Source organism: Spermophilus citellus, assembly GCF_964194105.1.
Source record: "Spermophilus citellus genome assembly, chromosome: 5".
NCBI classification, from domain to species: domain Eukaryota; kingdom Metazoa; phylum Chordata; class Mammalia; order Rodentia; family Sciuridae; genus Spermophilus; species Spermophilus citellus.
This window is the reverse complement of record NC_138186.1, coordinates 49,242,681-49,265,182: the sequence shown is the minus strand read 5'-3', so window position 1 is coordinate 49,265,182 and position 22,502 is coordinate 49,242,681. Positions and strand designations below refer to the sequence as shown.

General features: G+C 38.2%; 1 pseudogene across 1 annotated transcript; it reads right to left on the bottom strand.

The window, feature by feature from the left end:
• Positions 1-13,246: 13,246 nt before the first annotated feature.
• LOC308649389 (HLA class II histocompatibility antigen, DQ alpha 2 chain-like) lies at positions 13,247-19,175 on the bottom strand (annotated as a pseudogene). The gene is made up of 5 exons: positions 19,100-19,175; positions 15,224-15,477; positions 14,404-14,681; positions 14,052-14,170; positions 13,247-13,255 (listed from the first exon to the last, which is right to left on the bottom strand). The product of its transcript is annotated as an HLA class II histocompatibility antigen, DQ alpha 2 chain-like (transcript).
• Between the last annotated feature and the right edge of the window lie 3,327 nt (positions 19,176-22,502).

Genomic DNA, 22,502 nt, shown 5'->3' with positions numbered 1-22,502 from the left:
AACATGAGGATATAAAACATAACGACAATAAAAGTATAATCAGAAATCACTTTTGCTCAGCAAAAAGTGGTATTTGATAATCTGGGAAAAGTCAGTTTCCCATTGCTTATTTATGTGACCTATTACCAGATGATGATGAGGGAAGCCACTGGGATATAAATGCAGTAACTTCTGGAATTATGTAATAGAACATCCCCACACTCATTTCCAACATATATTTGCTGCTACTATCTACTTCAGAGAGGTCATCAGGGAAAATAAAGTTGTCAAAGCTAGGACAGGTATTGATACGTTTGACATTTATTCTGTCCATGTAAGTCTGATGGTAAATATTTACAGTATGGATCCCCGGGATGTCCTGCTACTTGGGTTTTTCTAAAAAAGATTAGTAGTAGCCCAAGTTCTGCAAGTCCTGCATTATTTATGTTTAAATAATCAGATCACATACTTTTGAAATGCTGTGCCCTAGTATCCGGTAAGTGCTTAGTAAATATTTGCTGGTTGCCCATGAAGACCTCTGTTTCATGGGTTAGCCTATTCCTGGAATCCTTTTACTTTTAATCTGTATACATTTTTTATCATACACTTTGATGTCTGTAGTGTCTCCTTCCCTCAGTCATGATGGCAAAATTGTCTTGGCTATTTTGTCACTTTGACACATATACTGGTAGTGATGGTGGGGTATCTCCATACAGCAGGATTTTATTGTTTATTTTTCAGTGTTAACTTTTGTGTTTTTATATTTTCCTGTTTTGGAATATGCAATAATATTCTTTTTAATCTACAAAATATTTCATTCACTACCTCTACTTTTAACATCCTTTGTGAACTTCTAAACATCTAGAAATCCTACATATTTCAAATAAGGACTTAAATAAACTATACACATATAACAATGGTTATATCTGAAAGTTTCTTCTTTGTAGGATCATTCTGGCCTAGAATCCTTCATTTCTTCCACTTCTGTTTCCTATGTCACATGTGTCTTATCTGAGTGTCATATAATATGACATTACAATTTCACTTCTGAAGGGACTTTTCAGAAGACTGCCTTTCTATGAATTTTAACATAAAGTGTAGAAAATGTTTTAGTTTACTTACTCTACTTTTGTTATACTTTGGCAACCTCTTTAAAATCTAAAGGCTAAATATTATAAAATTAAGACTCCTTTGTCCAGTATATACACAATATATACAGAACAGCAAAGACAAATGAAATGCACATTGCAGGGCAATGGGTAAGCTGAAATTGTCTAGCACACTCTAACCAAACACCTTTTGCAACTTCCCTCCTGCCTCCCTCAAACCAGTGAACAAGTACAGACAGTGTTCTGTTTAGAGGTGGTTTAACAATTCCAAACACAGTATTTCCCATCAGTTTTTATTTTTTTATTTTTTTTTAGATTTTTTTATTGGTTGTTCACAACATTACAAAGCTCTTGACATATCATATTTCATACATTAGATTGAAGTGGGGTATGAACCCCCAATTTTACCCCAAATGCAGATTGCAGAATCACGTCGGTTACACATCCACAATTTTACATAATGCCCTATTAGTAATTGTTGTATTCTGCTACCTTTCCTATCCCCTACTATCCCCCCTCCCCTCCCCTCCCATCTTCTCTCTCTACCCCATCTACTGTAATTCATTTCTCTCCTTGTTTATTTTCCCATTCCCCTCACAACCTCCCATCAGTTTTTAAAAGCTCTTTACAAAAGGATTCATCCTACTACTTCTAAGTTCATCAAGCACTTCTAAATAGGACTAGATATTCCACATAAGAACCTATCCATGATGCACCCAGAACTGGTAAATAAAATTGCACATGTAACAATAGTTATAATCAGAGGTATCTTCTAATATTTTGTCCTTGAACCTTTCCATTCTCACTTTCTTTTCTCTACTTTCAGTCCAGTGGACAATTAGAAGCATATGTAATGCTTAGAGCAAGTTGAGTATATTCATATCCAAAAGTTTGTTTTTATGGAGGACAAGCTTTCCTATGAATTTCAATAAAAATGTACAAAATGTGCTAATTTTGCTAACTACTTGATCATACACTCTTTAACATCTAGAGATTATATGTTGCAAAATTGGGACTCATTTTTCCATCATAGACACTAGATACATAGCAAAATAAAATGTACAAAACATGCTGAAAACTGATGTCTGAACATGTCTAAGTATGAACACAGGAACATATTACCCTTAGCAATTGTTCCCGCCCTCCTCCACATCACTCAACAAGTACAGATAGTAATATACTGCTCACAGAGGTGGTTTCACAGTTCCATTCCCAAAAGACAATATTTCATATGAGTTTTAGCAAAAAGATATTTACAAAGTGACATTTTACTACATCTGTATTTAACATACAATGTGCATTTTTAAATATCTAGACAGACTAGGAGTTTCAAGTAAGAACTCAATTTGTTCACTATGTACACAATAGTCTTGAATAAACTGCACACATGTAACAATAGTTCTAATTTGAAAATGTCTTCAAAATGTGAGTTTTCTGGCCCTTCACTGACCCAGTGGGCTATAATACTCAAATTTTCAGAAGACAATCTTTTCTAGGAACTTTAACACAAACTATACACAATTTGTTTATGAATTGTACTTTTGTCATATACTGGCAACCTCTTTAACATCTAGAAAGGATTTGTCCTTTATATACATTACATACAGAGCAAAGTAAAACAAAACCCAGGAACACAGGAACAACCCTTGCCACACTGGCATGGTGCTCCTGAGGAGCAGCTCACAATCTGCACCACTCAACAGGGGGTTTGGTTATTTCCCCCCAAATCATTTCATAAGAAAATTTACAAAATGTGCTATATTTTACCATTTCTACTTTTAACATATATCAGGCACTTTAGAATATCTAGAAAGTCTAGATATTTCATAACAAGTACTTAGCATTTTCAACTATAAATACAGTAATGAGGAATAAAATGCACAGAAAACAATCGTTATTTTATGAAAAACATCTTTTACACAAGACCCATCTGGCACAGGACCTCCTCAGTGTCATGGTCAAAGGCTTCTCCATGTCTTCTAACCCACTGGGCAAACGTGGACACGTGTCCCTCCTAGAGCTGGTCTAACAAATCCATTTCAAAGTCCCTTCCAGAAGACATTTCTGAGGTTTTAACACGGGCATTTACGGACGTCACCGTCTACCTTTATCACACGTGGACAACCTCTTTACATTTACAAGGTCCAGACTTGTCACTAGTTTTAAAGGTGGGGGAGTTGAGAGCGGCCTTTCATATTGTACACACAGGCTTCTCCAAAGGGCCACGGAATCTTCCCGCAGGGCGGTGGCATTTCCAGTGGGTCACTTGCGGCCTGTTGCTCTGCAGGCTCTCTGTGTCGGAGGAACACCGACCTCTAGGCCTAACGGGTCCACCCTGGTCATCTGGGCGTAATCACCTTCCAGGGCGTTAAGGCCTCTGCCTTGTCCTACAAGGTGGTGTCGCCAGGAGCTGGCACTGAGGGGTAACAGAGGGCCCTGGTCTGCGCTGCTCTGCTGTCCAAGGCGTGGCCAAGATTTTGGTTTCTGCTCACCTTCTTGGCCCTCAAAGTCCCCCCTCCCACCAACCTCCATGGCATTGGGGGACCTCCGTTCTTCTCTCCTAGTCCCACCAGCCACCACCCAAAGGCGTGCCATGTCCTCAGTGGAGGTTCTGCCTGGGACGACAGGATTGGGGCAGCAGACCAGGCAGCCCACAGGGTCCGGGTCTGACAGGTTGCTGCAGCCCTCGGGTCATCCAGCCAGGGGTTCCTTGACAGCCTGGGTCAGCCAGTGCATAGGCGCTGCAGGAGCTCTGGGGTCTGCAGGGCAGAGGCTATGGCCTGTCCCCAGGCTCTCAGCTCACCTGCCGGCCTGGGGCAAAGGGTCCCAGAGGGTCCCCAGGAGCAGGTCATGCTCCTTTTCTCACCACCCTCTCTGCCAAAAGTGATTCTGCAATAACCTTATTTTAAACATCCTCAATAGTCCTGTAATCCCAGCAGCCAGGGGAGACTGAGGCAGGAGGAAGGCGAGTTCACATCCTCAGCTATTTAGCCAAGCCCTAAATAATTTAGTGAGACCCTGTCGCTAAATAAAATATAAAAAGTGCTGGGGATGTGGCTCAGCAGTTAAGTGCCCCTGAGTTTAATCCCTGGAAGGAAGAAAAAATAAAATCTTTAATACTGTGTTTTCAACAGAAATAGAATGCTTCATCATATAAGATCTTGAAGTCAATAATTTTGCTAAACTATTATAATAAATCTCATGAGCCATCTTTAGACTTGTTTGCATTTCCTGTATCACATTTATACTGTTAAAAAGATAGTTTTGTTTTCTTCCTTTTCTGCTATTTCAGGTTTGTCTCTCTCTCTAACTTTCTGTAATGTTGGGAGACACATTCACTAAACTACCAAGAGGGTGTTGCTGCAGCTGCCATTTTTGATTCATTCAAAATCAGCCTATTTTGAAGTTCTTATTCTAAGGCTTTCTCTTGATTATGCCAAAGGCAAGAGAAAAATTATTGTTTTCTAATTTCTATTAACCAGACAAAGCATGTAAAAAATAGGGGTTCTCTAAGATATCCTTTTCATTATTTAATTTAAATTTTATGTGGACTCAGAAGATGGATAATTCTTCAGTGTTGCTGAAGTCTTTCATTCACTGCTACAGACAAAACCCCAAAGCCGCAGTCTTAAGTATAGTGTTCAACAAAGGAGTTCAAAGTCATAGGTACTGCAGAAGAGGGAGCTGAATTGCCACCAAGGATTTTTTCTTCTATTCAACTGATAGACATGGAATATTGATAAAAGAACAGTGTCAGAGCAAAATTTTGTAGCTGATTTTAGGAAGATAAGAGTTTATTACAAGGCTTAATATAGTTCAGAGAATTACCAGGGGAATAGAAACAGATGAATAAGGCCACCTATGAAGCCACTCCCTCTTCTCTAACCAGGGAACCACATTGGTTGAGACAGCCACATGGGGAAGCCCCTCCATTTAGTGAGCTGCTCTGATCAATTTGCACTGGTAAAAGGGACTTGCTGTGTGTTGCCTCTTTACATCCCTAAAGTGAGTTATCAGATATGAAGATCTCTTCTCATTCCAACACCGAATAATTTTCAGCTAAAAGAACATCTAATCATGTTCAACTCTCACAGAATTCTTCTGATTAGTCAATCTAAATGACATCAAAGGTTACCCAGGGAGTGTCCTCTTCAATGTTGCACCTTCTGAAGTCAGGACAGATGAACTGGAAGAGGTTGAGAGCTGTTTTATTCCGACCCACTACATATGGGAATAGGGCACTCTTAAAATTTTTTTTCACTTCTATTAGTAGCATAAGTAATTTTCAGATCAAATCTTCTTCCATGGAAATTATGAGTGATGGTCTTATTACAGATTAGATCATGTGCAAATCAATGGTTTTTTGGCCCAATAGGCCTTTTCTACTTAATGTAACAGTAGCCACTCCAACGAAGTAAAACAATAAATTCAAGTTAATCTTTTCTTTAAAACTCACAGAACATTAATTTAAATATAATTCTTTACAAGAAATAATTGACATGCCTGTGTCTTACACTCGATTTTCATGTATTTTTAAGACTTGTTTTCTTTAATGAACGATGGCCTTCTTCCTTTTTCATCTCTCAAACCATATGTTCTGGTTTCAGTGGAGAAAACTCAGCATTACCGCAATGTCCCTTTCAGACAGCTGTGGCCAGGGTTTTCAGAAAATATCAGAGTAATCCAAGTAACTTCCTTCACTATGCCTTTTTCTGTGGTTTTACTCATTCATGACATAGCATTCTTTTTGTCTCCCAATTAGCTTAGCTATACTGTCTCCCTATTTAGTGCTCTCACATGCAAAGTCTGTCCCTGTTTAGGAGTTGCACCTACTGTTCTTGAGGACTAGAGTGGTTTGCTGTAGATTTTGAATAGTTGGCTTTTTCTTGTCATTCAAGTCTCAGTTCAAATAGTATATATGAGATTAGCGATACCTACTCATTCCCTCAGTTATGTTTTTTTTTCCTTTAGGGAGCATTTATTACCATCTAACTTGGAATATTACCTGGCTCATATTATGTAATGAACAAATAGCATATATATACATTAATCTCACTAAGACGTTAACCCCAATTTTAGATGACACCAATCAGTATAATATATTAGCATAAAATAAAATAAAGAAGAAGAAAATGAGCATTAGAGATATGTGGTTCATCAACTAATGGTTTAATAAAATTAAAAGTGTTTTATAAAGAAGTGATAAAGGATGCAAGAATGGAAACATAATAACAGAGAACTTTCTAAAACCAATTAAAGACAAAACACAGGTTCAAGAAACTCAACTTCAATCATAATATAGGCAAATAAAAATATGCTTTTAAATAGCATGAATAACTTGCTATAAACCAAAGATAAAGGGAAAAGCTTTCAATTGATGAGAGGAAAAAGTGCATTATTTTTTAAAAAAGAATAAGAGTTAAGATTGACTTTCATTAGAAAGTATGTAATCCAGAAAACAATGGAAGACATCATTAAAATCCATCAAGAACCTCTTTGGCCCCCAAAGAAACCTAGAATCCTATAATCTTCTAAAACATCCTTTATCGGTAATGCTCAGAATCATTCTGTACTGGCTAAGTTGGAACATAGCCCACTATAGTCTCTCTTTCCCAGTGATCATGATGAAAAATATTGAACAGAATGTGTAAAGAGCCACCCATGGACCTTGAAAAGTAAACAGTAGTAGGAGGATAGTGGAACCTGAAGAAATGGCAGTCAGGGAGGGGTTCCTGGTTCTTCTCTCTTTTCACTCTTGGCTTTGGCTGGGGTAACTGTGGTCATGGAGCAGACAGAAGAAACTCCAAAGGCACTCCACTCCCTGTTTCTAACCAGAAGATTGGAAAGGGGAAAGTTATGGAGAGTATGGGGGAAATACACCTTTATTTTATTTTATTTTTTTCTTTTTCTATTTTAGCTTTGTCATGGGCATGGCCAAAAGGTGCAGTGGTGGAGGTATTAAAAACTGCGAGAGCAAAACCCATTTGATGGCCATAAAAACTGTGACTTACAGAGCTTAGGGGTATTTAACATTATTTTTTCTCTATTTTATTTTGCCATTTTGCCTCAAAAGCAGTTCTAATTGTGTGGAATTATTTAATAGTACTGGAAACTACTTTGAGAGAAGCTCATCTTTCTGGACTGAGAAACTGGTAGAGGGACCTATAGGAACTAGAGGAGAGAGTCATTCTATAAATTCATCATAACTCTTGGGGATCCCAGGATTCTCAAGCTGCACCTGAGTGGCACAGTCTTTTACCAGCTCACCATATGCATTAGGAGCTGGGCTATGAAATAAACTACCATCCAAGTGGCAGAAAAAAAACACTGAGTGGCATATGCTCAGCATAGGACAGAGCAGAATTGGAAAGGATTGAGAAACTGTACTGACATCAGTACTACCATCCACAGAGATGGGACAGAGGTTGCCTTCTAGACCTGATGAGGTTAGTTGCCTACTAAAGCAAACATTTCAACATTTTCCAGAGGAATTAATAGAACACAAACCCCACATGTATATTCAAAATGTGAGGAATATAATCCAAACTTATTTGGTACACAAATAATCCTGGGGAAACATGACCACTTCTAAAAGTTTTTAGCAGGGACACACACCATATTAAAAAAAATGAAGCTGGTTGTGGTGGCACATGTCTGTTATTCCAGTGTCTTTGGAAGCTGAGAAAGGAGAATCACAAGTTAAAAGGCAGCTGGGCTATGACATAAACTACCATCCAAGTGCCAGACAAAACACTGAGTGGCATATTCTCAGCACAGGCACAGAGCAGCATTAAGTGTCCCTGGTTTCAATCCCCCGTATTCCCCCTGCTTCCACCCAGTAATCTGGAATAAAAACATGACCTAAGCAAAATAAGAATTCACTGAGAGAATCAATAGCACAATGGAAATGACAGGTAAAAGTACAATTGATTTTGAAGATGGGTGAATATCCAGTAAACAATTTGAAAAACAAAATGAGTATTAAAAAGTGAACAGACATTCCAGGGACCAGTGGGACAATATCAAAAGGTCTAATGTTCATGTCCCTGGAGCCCCAAAGAAGAGAAGAAAGGGATTAATTGCATAAAGTGTTCTTGAAAAAGAAACAAATTCATATTCAAATACAGAAATTTACAAACTGAAGAGGCTCAGTGAAGCCCAGAGAAGATAAAATAAAACAAGCACCAGAACCATTCTAATCCAATTACTGAAGATTAAAGATAAAACATCTTTAAAAGAGCCAGAGAAATATGATAAGCTAGATATAAGAAAACAATGATAGCAAGATGAGGCGACCGGGGTGATGAAACCTGTAGTTCCCCATCAGGGAAGCCAGCTGGGCAGGTTGGAATGCTGGCCCAGGTGAGGGAAAGCCTGAATATGTGGTAGAGCCAGGAGAAGATGAATACCAACAGCCGTTTGGGGGCTGTCAGGGATTGGCATATCCTTTAATTACCTTCTTTATTAGGTCTTTTATAATGACTATATAATCATCCATAAGCATGAAGACTCAGTGATAAAATAGGTTTAATGAGGGTTGTCATTGGATCTTGGCAGTAGAAGGGCTGGAATATGGTCCCTTCACCATGCCATTGTGGTCCATGTGGTGTCAGCTGCAGCTGCTGTGGGAGGTTATGAGGAAATCCAGACTCCCTCCCTCAAGAGCATCTCGTCCTGCTCTCAGAGCCATCTTCAGGGCCCATCTGGCCTATGTTAACGTGTAGCCTAGGAACTTAGGGGTGTCAGTGCCCCTGGAGGCAGTCTTCAACCAATAGGGGTAGAAGACAATAGGTAAGACTTTTGTCCTTCAGGTGACGGTTAGGGAAAGTGTTCTGCCTACTGTGCAGCAATATCATCTCCATTGCCCAGAGCAGTAATTTTAACAACACATCCCTTTGTGAGTGTGTGTGTGTGTGTGTGTGTGTGTGTATGTGTGTGTGTGTTCCCCCCCCCCCTTTACCCTTTTCCTATGCTTTTCCATCATTCTTGTTCCCAATTGAACCACCTGTACCTAAGTCCTTGTCTTAGACAGGGGAACCAGTTTCAGATGAATTAGTTATCTTTGTGATCCTCATTAAGGGGCAGGCTAAATGCCAAAGAGAAATATGCTGTACTTTATGTTTTACCAAGAATGTGGACCTATACTTAATTTTCCCCCTTAAACTACACTTATTTTTTTCTAATATAATTTCTTATCTCAAGATCATAACATGTTTCCAGTAGTATTTATTCCTTTGTAAATTTAGAAAGACAAGAAATCACTAGTTTTTTAATATGATGGAGTTGTTAAAACTGTTGTCCTACATTGCTTATATGAGAGACATATGTCCCTTTTACATGATCAACAGAACCCTTAAACAGAGTCTAGAAGCAAAGGAATAACTTATCAACCCCTTTGGTATTTTCTTATCAATACATGCAAGATACCTCTTTTCACAATTTTACAACATAAGAGAAAACTATTTAGATCCAAATAATTTATTTGTTCTTTTTGTCAATACACAACTTGAAAGAAAATTATTCTGATGAAGCTACCAAAAATTAGAATTTAACATTCCGGCTTTCAAAAATGAATATCTGCAAGAATGAAATCTGAAATGAAACAGATCTTCTGGGTCACAGGATATCAAACCCTGATTTATTATTTTTAAATTTTGCTTTCCCACTTTTTAGTAACTTGCTATACCACTTTTCTCTTTTCTTGTTTCTTTATAAGATTTTTGCTTTTCTATAAAGTACTCACCTCTTCCTTCTTGTCTTAATTTGTGTCACATGAGACCTGCCACTTCCAGTTTCAGGTCTAAGTTTGGCATTTGTAACTTAGCCTCAAACATCACTGGGGAGATTCATGTAGGATGGTGACTGTGGAACTGGGAACCACCCCTACTGCTAATCCCCTGCCTTCAGAGAAGGAGAAAACAGACTCTCATCAGGAGGTTGCTAACCCAGAACCCTATGTAAAGCATCCTCTACAGAATAGATGGGCATTCTGGTTTTTTAAAAATGATAAATGTAAAACTTGTCAAGAAAACCTTCTACTGATCTCTAGGTTTGATACAGTTGAAGACTTTGGGGCTGTATACAATCTTAGCTAGTTGTCTAGTAATTCAATTCCTGGCTGTGACTACTCAAATTTTAAGGAAGGTATTGAGCCTGTGTGGGAAGATGAGAAACACAAATGGGGCGGAAAGTGGCTCATGACACTGAACAAACAGCAAAGATGAAGTGACCGTGACAGCTTTTGTCTAGAGACACTACTGTGCCTTATTGGAGAATTTTTTTTTTTTATTTATTTTTTAGTTCTCGGCGGACACAACATCTTTGTTGGTATGTGGTGCTGAGGATCGAACCCGGGCCGCACGCATGCCAGGCGAGCGCGCTACCGCTTGAGCCACATCCCCAGCCCATTTGGAGAATTTTTTGATGACAACAGTGATAATCTATGTGGAGCTGTTGTTCATGTTAGAGCTAAAGTGATAAGACATCAACATGGACTTACTGAATGTGAATATAGAGAGGCTGTTACATATATAGGGAGAGTATACAAGAGTGATAGAGATTGGTTATCAGTCTCATAAAGACACAGTTACTAAGAGAGGATCTATCTCTAAAAATAGGTTTGTGTTTAAGAAGAGGCCTTCTGAGGGTTCTCCAAGAAGACTGCTTCAAGCAATTGAGATTTGGGGCTGAGCCAAAACCTCTTCAAAAGCAGAGTGAACTGCATTTAAATTTGATTTTATCTAAATGTTTCTAAGATATAAGAAAGTCTCATTTGCCTTTGTCTTATACTTCGATGTTATTTTTAAAAATTTAAAAATAGAGGTGCCACTATCCCAATCAAAGGATTACAATTCACACTCCCACAGATTCCATAAATGTGTTCCTGGCCCATTTTGTATTAGCTTAGTAGAAATGTCATTATAAACAAGTTTTACCCATTGACAAAATTTAAAAGAACTTGCATTTCTATACCTAAATAAGAAAAAAAATGAGTTTATGTTCCATTGTATACAGAGTATATTCTGCTGCTTTGAAAGAACATGATGCATACAGTTTTCTAGCAATTTACTTTGTTTCTTTTGACAGCATTATATTTACTGTACCCTTGAGAGGGCTGCTAGATTTTAATTTATTTGTTTTTCTACTTGATAACACTGATGATTCTGATTCCAGTTTTCCATTTCCCTCATGTAACATAAGGTAAAGCATCTAGGAATGACACAAAAGTGGAATAATTATTAATTTTGTGCATACTTTGATTTTTTGCTACAAATTTATACATTTCATTCAAATAAGGAACTTTGTGTGATTTCGTGAACATGATTATGGATTATAAAAAAGTAACATCATAGTTACATTCCTAAGTAGAATTAGTATGCCTGGTTTCATATCTTTATGCTGTATTTTAACACTTTGTATTCCTTAAGCAATTTTGCTTTGGTTAAAAATGGCTGAAGTAAAAAAAAAGCAGTCCCATTCATTTTAAGACAGAGTACAAAATTGTAAATAAAATGTATACAGTGAATTGTACTTTAGACAAAAAAAAATCACTGGGATATTCTTTTTGAGGATTTTCCACCATAAGACCTCTTCTCAGAAGGAGAACCATCATTCAGAAATTATATACTGTGACCAGCACAGCCAAACTGGTGGTTCTGGTGAGGGCCATGGGGAATTAAAAAATATAGAGATTCACTCATGCATATTTTGTGATAAAGCTGGCATCTGGTGGAACATTGCTCTCTGATGGAGAAGCAGACCTAGGGAGTTACATCAGCAATCTTTATTTATGTGTATCTCATTATCAGGATAAAGACTATGCAAGCATTATTCTTTTTTTTTTTTTTTTTTTTTTTTTTTTAGTGAGAGAGGAGGGAGAGAGAGAGAGAGAGAGAGAGAGAGAGAATTTTTAATATTTATTTTTTAGTTCTCGGCGGACACAACATCTTCCTTGGTATGTGGTGCTGAGGATCGAACCCTGGCCGCACGCATGCCAGGCGAGCGCGCTACTGCTTGAGCCACATCCCCAGACCAAGCATTATTCTTTATAGTCTGGAAAGCTACAAAATTAGAAACATCTATGCAGCTTTTCCATAGTTGCAATCCACATTGCAAAGTGCAATGTTAGGAGCAGTTGTGCAGTGCTCAAGAGGGTACATTGTTTAGGCCAGCAGGCTCAGAAGTAGCAGAGCTGGTGAAACATTGTCATTGTCTAGCATGAGAATTCCTCTATTCCCAGGAGCTATGTGCCTGAGATCAAGGTTGAAGCTGATAAGACTCTTGCACAGAGCCTCCTCAGGCAGGGCATTACCATAGCATCGAGGCATCCTGTACCCTTGCACAGAAACTTTCCCAGGCACCTGGTGCGTCACAGATATAAGGTCAGAGAACCCCCAATCTCAGTCACTGCTCTCCCATTCTCTGTCACTGCTCTCCACAGTTATATACTATTTTATCCTATGCTGCCATGTGCATATATCTCATCCACTTAGACTAGGTCCTTTAGTGAAAATGGTATGAGTTAGCATCACCATCTCCTCAAAAATCTATTTTGAGGTTACTGAAGGGCACACATTTAAAATATTGGATGATTAACATGTTCAGAAAATATACAATATTTTATATCATAAAATGCCTAGGTTATAATGTCAATAATCTCAATTTATGAGCTTGAGCATGGAGTGGATTTAAATGTTTTTATACTTTCATAAATGTCAACAGGGGATGAGGTGGTAGATACCCCTGCTATAGGTGCCTTTATCCAGTATATTGCCTGTCTGTTTGTTTGTTTTCATTGATGTTACCCACAAAAGGAGCAATGTATGAAGCACTTTCTGGGACACACACAACATTTTTTATTTTCTTGTTTTTACTTCTGTCTTATGTCTGGCCAATCCAGAGATCTTCCATCTCATGTGTGGTGAATTATGGGAGCAGACAACTTCCCTCACGCTGCCATCTTCCTAAATCCAGCATTTGTGGAGAATATTTTGACTTTATGTTCTTGAAAATCTGATATATGACTTTAAAAATATTTTATTTCAAGTTTTTATTTCTTCCATAGCTTTTAGAATGCTATTTGAAAACTCAAAACTTAAGCATTGCTCTTTCTTTTTTCACAAAAATACTACATTTAGGGAATAAAGTATTCACTATACTCACTGATCCTGAAAAGGGTAAAGAAAGAGTGAGAGCAAAAAGGAAATGCTGAATGTAAAAAAAAAATCTTTTATTATGATACAATATCATTTTGATACTTCAGCTGTGGTGTTATTAATATGGCCTGATAAAGAACTTAAGGACCTAAGAAATCTGATAAAATTTCAACATAATCTCTTCCATTCTTGTGCACAACCTAAATCAGTTCTAGGAAAAAGACAGAGGAAAAGTATACTTTAAGCAAAGACACCACAGAAAGAGATTCATTTATTTAATTTTCACACAGATTTTGGATGAGGGTGACCCAAAAGCCAAGTAGGTAAATGGGTGGGACAGGTCTCTCTGTGAAAGGTAGGCGATCATGTAAGACTAAGTTGGAAGATTTTATAAGAGCAAGTAATCTCTGTGGGAAAAATATTTCATGAATTCCACTCAAGTAGGGCAGGGAGGAGGGCATGGAAGGAGCAATACCATAAACCAGAACAGGAAGTGGGTCTAAGTCATATAGCAAGGCCTGCACAGAGAGCTTGAGTCAGCTAATCATTCCTCTTCTTTCTTGTAAATTGTGATTATCTGAAACAGCAGACAGCATGAGGTTGATGAGGCCTGTGCCCCTGTCCCAAGGTCAAGCCATTCTTCAATTAGCCCATAAGTTTTCCAGATACATTTAGGGATACAGGATGCCAACCCTGCACTCCCAGCCTTCCTATCTCCAGTTCCAATTATGACACATCTGAGTCCTTACCTGTCTGTTTTCTAGGTTATCACACATATGGCCCTATGGTGGCTGGAAGTTCCACGAACGTGTAGGACGTGGATGATGAGGATGGTGCCTATCACAACACCCATGAGGCCAAGAACCAACCCCAGGGCACAGACAACAGTCTCTGTCAGCTCTGCCATAGGGACTGGAAGCTCATGTTCTGAGAAAAAAGAATTATAGTCACAGGACAGGGTGTGTCTGTAGGGAAAATGGTGCATGTGTTTGGAAATGCAGAAGACAACTAGACCTTGGGAAAGTGAAGTCAATTATTGGATGACTTTGCAATTGTGGAAAATAAAGTTGTGGCAATGGGGGTTAAAGGGTTAAGGCAAGACAATGTAGCTTGGGAATAGAATTGGAAGGTAGACAAGTGATGATGGGATTTCAACATACCCCAGTGCTTGAGGAGCGGCTCTTTTAGGCCCCAATGTTCCACCTTGCAGTCATAGAAATCCTCAGTGGAGGGGACAAAAGTGAGGTAACTGAACTTGAGGAAGGAATGGTCCCTCTTGGGATAGAAGGTGGTCTTAGCAATACCTTCTGGAACTAAATGTCCATTGCAAAACCAAGTGATATTGATCACAGGAGGAAAGATGTCATCCACTAGATGTTATCCACTAGACAGATGAGGGTGTTGGGAATGCCCAGAGTCACAGCCACTTCAGGGATTTCTACAATGAAAACAGCACACTTATTGGCGTTTTAGATAACTGTGCCTTGAGATTTTTAATCATTTTGGAGCCGCCTAGTATTCCTTAGATACTAATGAGATATTTTCTTATCATTTTAGAATAATTTTTATACCAGTTGCTGCTTCTATGTTTTCATTTTGAAATACAGAACACATTCCTCTCTTTGGGACCCTACAGGGTGTGTATGTGTGTGTGTGTGTGTGTGTGTGTGTGTGTGTGTGTGAGAGAGAGAGAGAGAGAGAGAGAGAGAGAGAGAGAGAGAGAGAGAGAAATAAGCCAACTTAGAGCTTCTTAGGCCAAGAAATTTGGAATATCCTTGTGTAGGAATTCAAGGAACATCTCATGAAACCTAGCAGAGGGATATTTAAATATTAAAAGAATAAGATGTGAACTATACGTATACTAGAAAGGGGGAAAAATTGAAAATGTAATAAAAAGAACACCTACCCCTGGGGAAGGAAGAGATCAGACCTGGACTGTGAGATAGGTGGAGCGAAGAGAAGCAGAATGTGGACCCTTACCATTGGTGGCAGGTGTAAAGTTGGAATCTTTATTCAAAGTGTCCAAGTTTTTTTTTTTTTTACCACAACCAGGTTTCTCAGGGCCTTCTGAATTTCAAATGTCACGAAATTGCTAAACTCAGGCTGCCTCCACACAGTCTCCTTTTTTTCTAGGTCTACTTAGAACAGCTCATCTCCATCAAATCCATAGGTAAACTGGCCATAGTCACCATATGTCTGGTAGATATTTGTGCCATAAATGCCGACATGGCCAGCTGGGGAATAACCATTCCAGAGCACGAAGCTAAGAGTGGGCAGGTGAGATATAGGGAGAGGGAAAAAACTTCATAAATAAGAAGGCATAGGAAATATTGCAAATATTGCAATGTATTACTCTATTTGGTTGCTATAACAAAATATCATAAACAACCTGTATTATTCTGCTTCTGGCCTCCCAAATCCATGTCTTTCCCAATTGCATTTATTCTATCTCAAGAGTCTCAGAGGTTTTTAACTTGTTATGGCACCAAGATAAAAGTCTAAAGTCCAAACTCCCATCTAAATATCACCTAAATCAGATATTCTTGATTCAAGATATTCTGAGTAAAATTATTCTCCAGTTATGAAGCTGTGAAATCAAACATGTTGTGTGCTTCCAAAGTACAATGGTGAGACAGACATCAAATAAACATGCCTGTTCCAAAATGGCGAAGTAGGAAAAAAGAAAGGAGTGGCAGATCTTGAGCAAGTCCAAACCTTGCAGATAGAAAATAATTTTCTTTGGTTTGATGTTTTGAGCTCAAGGGTCTTGCCCAGGGTAGTATTTGGGTCTACAAAGCTCCAGAAGGTACTGACCCAATGGCTTTGGGAGGCTCCACTTCATGCCAGTTTTTATGGTGGCCCTACCTAGGTATTGTCTATGTGCCTGGGTCATACTGCTCTGGATCTGCTGGGAATTACTCTAAGAGGGGCTTTCTGCAGTGACTTCAGTGTTTCCAGGGCACTTTCCCTCTAGGCCTTTGCTGGATGGTAGCAACTCCAATGACCTCTGAAATGCATTTGAGGTCATTCTTCCATTGTCTTGGATAACAGGTCCTGGCTTCTCATTAGATGGCTGATTAACCTTGCCATTGTCTTCAGACTAGCACCTGGCTTTGGTTGAGATGACTAATCCATACTAATCTCCTTATCAAATGGTTCCTTGGCCATAGCCTGCTCTTTCCGAAACAGGCCATCTCATTTTTAACAATATGTATAGGATGAGGATTATCCAAATTTTAAAGTTCTGCTTATTTTTTTATTACCAACTTCATTTTAAGTCATTTATCATATAGTACAAATAGCCAAGAATATCCAACACTATGCTGAGATATTTCCTTACCCAAATATACAATTTAATTTGTTACAACATCTACATTCTAGGAAACACTAGGATACAAACATAATTCAACCACATTCTTTGCCATAATGAGGACCACCTTTACCACAGACAGTTCCTAATAACATGCTCTTTATTTCCAACTGAGACCTTGTCATCAGAATGACCTTTACTTCTGAAAATCTACAAGCAATTTTTTCAAGATTACTTTTATTCTTAGGTATTACTTAGCTATTCACTAAGGAGATTGAGGCTCTCTCTTTATAACTCTCTTCTTTTCCTTTTGGGCCTCTGCAAGAATCATCCTTCACATTCTGTCCATGATTCTGTGGACCTTTTATAGCACACAGCAGAAAATCTTTGCATCCTGTATCCATTTTGCAATTCCAAAGCTATTTCCATACTGGTTACACCGTACTGTACCATCTATTTTCTATCTTAGTCCATTTGGGGTTGTTTTAACAGCATTCCATAAACTGGTTGAATTATAAACAGCAAAAATTTCTTTCTCTTAGTTCCAGGGCTTAGAAAAAGCAAGATCAGGACACCAGCAGATGTGACTTTTGCAGAGCCTATTCTCTAGAAGGCCATCTTTTCAATATAACTTCAATAGCAGAAGGGGCAAGTGAGGCTGGGTGCAATAGTGTACACCTGTAATCCCAGTGACTCAGGAAGCTGAGGCAGGAGGATTGCAGTTCAAAAGTAGCCTCAGCAACTTAGCAAGGCCTAAGTAATTTAGTGAGACCCTGTCTAAAAGCAAAAAAGTAAAGAAAGAATTAGGGATGTACTCAGTGGTAAAACACCCCTAAGTTTAATTCCTACTACAAAAAGAGAGAGAGAGAGAGAGAGAGAGAGAGAGAGAGAGAGAGAGAGAGAGAGAGAGGGAGGGGGGGGAGGGAGGGAGGGAGGGAGGAAGGAAAGAAAGAAAGAAAGAAAGAAAGAAAGAAAGAAAGAAAGAAAGAAAGAAAGAAAGAAAGAAAGAAAAATAAAAAGCCAGTGAGAATTTTTAGAAATATCTTATAGGGCACTTGTCTCAGTCTAATAATCTATTAAAGTCCCAAACTCCTAAACCATCACCTCAGAAGGTAGGATTTGAACATATAAACTTGGGTAAAGGGACTAATAGCATGTGGTTTCCTATTTTGCATAGTCTGATGTCAAAGTCCCCATTTCTGTCTTTTCCCTCTTTAAGTTATTGAGAGATAAGGTTTAAAAATTGACTAAGTTTTAAATTTTAATTAACTAAAAATTAAATTTGTTTTTATTCAAATTGTCTTTTCCATGATATTGTATACTTCATAAGAAATAGGGATGTTATGTCTTATTCAATTCTGTACCTTGAGTACTTAGTAGACTTCATGGCACACAGTAGGAATTCAGTAACATTTGTTAGATAAAGAAATAAATGATGATTAGGAAATATTTTAAAGACTTCATTGTATTCCATTTTTTTATAATTTTCTTTGCTTGGATTTTTTGGGGATAGTTTAAACTTTAATGATTATTTCAGTGTCCATGACATAGCCGTGTAAAGGCCTAAGAGGAGGCTGATATGTACTGGGGTGAGTCATAGATTAAGGAGGTATTGTGGAAATGGAACAGGAAATCAGAGTTACAGAATGATGTAATTTAATCTGTTTTGCCCTCCTTCTAGTGCTTTGATGGTTAGATGTGACAGGACTTGGAGTTTGGGCTGACCAGCTGAGACTAACTTATCTCTAAGTCCCTAGGTTTTCTATCACATTATCCCAGTTTTCTGAGACAAAAAAAACAAAATGTTACACTTATAAAAATGCCAAACCTTGGCATTTATAGAGCTCTTCATTACTTAGAATACACATTTGATTATTTATTTTTTGTGTGTTTCTCAGAATATTGTGTTAATTAATTATACACATGGGAAATCTGAAGATCAACATATGGAACTGACTTGTTCAATGTCTAATCATTTTAATTTTTCCCATTCTAATGATCTTCCGTCAAATTTATTCTCCTTGCATGTAAGGTCCAAACTTGGAAAATATAAATTATGTTGGAAACAAACAAAAAAGTGGCACATTATTTTTTGTATGTCAAAAACATTTATGGACTTAATTATCCTAAGAAAATGGATAAAATAAGAATAAGTCAGCAATCGCTTTGAGAAAGAGTTTAAAGTGGGTGAGGAGAAGTAGGTTCATAAACTGCTATGAAAAGAAAGCAATATACTTGGAGAAAGATCTCTAATTTCAGGAGTTATCATAAATTAATTCTGTAATAATCCTTGATTATATCATTTGGTTCTGACTTTAGAAAGACAATAATGCCCTTCGTGAATACTCAGTGAGAGGTGGACATTGTAGAATTCAGTTTAGTCTACTAAGATTAGATTTTAGGGGTTTTGGTTTCTTGGAGGGAAAATAAGTATAACAATTCAGATTCAGGGGAACTGTGGTTTCATATACTACTATGGGGCAACAAATTCAGTCAGGCTTTGTCAATTTTCTCTCACAGTCCTAAATCCTCAACCATGTACTCACCCACTCTGTTTTCACCTCCACAGGGGCTCACGATGGCCAGCAGGGTGAGGGCCCCCAGGATCAGAGCTTTCTTCATGTCCACCCTCCTCCAAGGGTAACTTCAGAAGTCACTTTTCTGAATGGGGGAAGGGATGAGAACTGTGCAAAAAAGTGACCTAAGGAGAAATCCTGCAAGAAAGCTTTAGGAGGAGCTCAGAGCTACCCTTGCTGTCTCAGGTTTCAGCCCATTAGAGAAACCCCTGGAGCTGACACCTCAGTTGCCAGTTGAACTATTTTTACAAAGAGACCTGGAAGGAGCCTGTGAACTTCCCCTGTTTTGAATGCTGTAGGAGCACAGATTCACAATGGAGCAGAGGGAACTTTCATTCTGTAGATGGAGGAGAGGAACAGGGACCTCCATGGACCCTGGCAGAATGTGCAGATCTAGGGAGGAGCCTGGAGGTGGATGTTGCTGGGAAGCCTCATGGATGGTCAGTGTATGGTGTCCATTGAGTCCGTGTTAATTATTATTGCTCCAGGAAATCCTTATTGTGTCATGTCCCACTCCACCCTCTTCCTAGTGTTTTTGGTGAGTGAGACATTAGAGAAACCAAATAAGCAAAATTTTGTTTTCCATGTGTTTTTTTAAAATATATTTTGGGTTAGCTTTATCCTCAAAAAGATCTCAATTATTAGGAATCAAGTAACATTTTAGGTTGTCCTACTTCTGTACTTCCCATTAAGCAAGTTCTTCATTCATAGTCTCAAAAGCCCCATAATTTTAAACATCTGTATTTTCAAATACTTAAAAAATTTGTAGTATCAAATAAAATCACCCACACTGACATGTCGTTTTCTGCATCTTCCTGATTTTTTTTTCTGTTTTATGTGGTCCTTATGGTCTGTCTGTATATGATGTTACATGTTTTAAATTGGAGTTTGTGGATATGGTCATCAATGATAACTGCCTCCATTAATTATGCCTCCCATAAACTATGAGCCCCTGTGGAGTTTCACATCTATCCAAAGTTAGCATTAAAACTTTTGCATAGATTTTTGAAGCTACTGACAGTCTTATGCTTCACTATTTCCACAGATGCCTCTGTAATTAGAAGCTGTTTCTGATTCCATTCAGAACCTATTCAATTTACTTTGTAGCTTTTAACTTTCTGTATAATACACCATAATTATTGCTTTTATCATTCTAACTTACGTTCTGTCTTTAAAACTCTCTTGAGTTTCTAGCAGCAGACCAAACACTTTTTGCAATTTGATCTATTATTTTTTGATAAAAAATTTTGTTTAGTAGCCTGAGAATTTTAATGCATGAGATCTAAACACCATCAAACAGTATCTAGTTTCAGATTCACCCCCCTTATATCGAAGAACACATTCGGCATTTGTGTTTTAGGGATTGGCTAACTTCACTTAGCATCTGCTCTAATGCCATCCATTTCCCTGCAATTGCCAGTTAGGATAAAGGCAAACTCCTGCTACCAGATAATAGATGGCAGATTTGTATGTGCATGCATGCATGTGTGTGTGTATTGGGCATGCAACTTTGAGGAATTGGGGAGATAAGTTACTTTTTCTGTTTTTCTGTCTCCTTTATCCATTATGCTTTTTTCCCCCTTTTTGGTATTGGGGATTGGACCCAGGAAAATTCTACCACTGAGCTACACCTCCAGCACTTTTTAATTTTCATTTTGACACAGGGTGTCACTTACTTGCCAAGGCTGGCCTCAAACTTATGATCTTCCTGTCTCAGCCTCCCAAGTCTTTGGGATTATAGGTGTGCACCACTGTATCCATTACACTTTTAATCACTTCTTGGTTGTTTTGAGTTTAACATGGTAGCTTTACATTTAGCAAAGTTCTTAGCATAATCATCTGAGTAAAAAGAATGAATAACATTTGACAATGACTAAGAGAAGGTTTCCTTTTATTTGATGAGGAAATAAAATGTTTCTCTTGCTAATTTAATTTGAGGAGATGGAATGCTAAATCATGTAAATTTTTCTTTTTTTTCTTTTTTTATTAGTTGCTCATGACAATACAATGATCTTGACATATCATACATTTGAATCAAATGGGGTATAATTTCTCATTTTTCCCAGTGTACAGGTTGCAGAATCACATTGGTTATACAGACACATATATACATACAGCAATACTAGTGTCTATTTTATTCTGCTGCCCTTGCTATCCCCCCTACCCCTTTTCTCCCCTCCCATCACCTCTCTCTACCCAATCTAATGTGACACATTTCTTTTTTTTCCCTCACATCATCATACATGTATTTTGTATAACGATGAGGGTCTCCTTCCATCTTCTGTGCAATTCCCCTTCTCCCTCCCATTCCCTCCCACCTCTCTTCCCTATTTAGTGGTAATCTTCTTTTCTTGCTTTTCCTCCCTACCCCATTTTGAGTCACCCCCCTTATATTGGAGAAGACATTCGGCATTTGTTTTTTTAGGGATTGGCTAACTTCACTTAGCATAATCTGCTCTAATGCCATCCATTTCCCTGCAATTGCCATGTTCTTGTTATTTTTTTAGTGCTGCAAAATATTCCATTGTGTATAAATGCCACATTTTTTTATCCATTCATCTATTGAAGGGCTTCTAGGTTGGTTCCACATTCTAGCTATTGTGAATTGTGCTGCTATAAACATTGATGTGGCTGTGTCCCTTTAGTATGCTCTTTTTAGGTCTTTTGGGTATAGTCCGAGAAGGGGAATAGCTGGGTCAAATGGTGGTTCCATTCCCAGCTTTCCAGAGAATCTCCATACTGCTTTCCAAAGTGGCTGCACCAATTTGCAGTCCCACCAGCAATGAATGAGTGTACCTTTTTCCCCGCACCCTCACCAGCCCTTGTTGTTTGACTTCATAATGGCTGCCATTCTTAACTGAAGTGAGATGGTATCTTAGAGTAGTTTTAATTTGCATTTAAATTTTTCTAACAATTTGCTAGTATTCTCAAACATTTAGAAGTTTACTGTAGGCAAATATTATTTGACATAGAATGTTGTACTCAAACTGAATGGTATACTGTGCTCATCCTTCCTTTCTTTTCTTTCTTTTTTTTTTTGAGAGAGAGAGAGAGAATTTTTTAATATTTATTTTTTAATTTTTAGCTGACACAACATCTTTATTTGTATGTGGTGCTGAGGATCCAGCCCAGAAACGCGTGCATGCCAGGCGAGCGCACTACCGCTTGAGCCACATCCCCATCCCCCTTCTTTTCTTTAATGCAGGTTTTCTGAGTGATTCCCTGAACAGCACTCAAGTTAGTATTAGTCACCATGCATAATACAATAAAAATCTGTATTTTTTCAAGTGCTGTAAAATTAAAATTTTGCTATTAGTTCCATAACCTCTTTGTAGTCATAGCATCCACCTGAGGTCAAAGTTCATCATGGTAG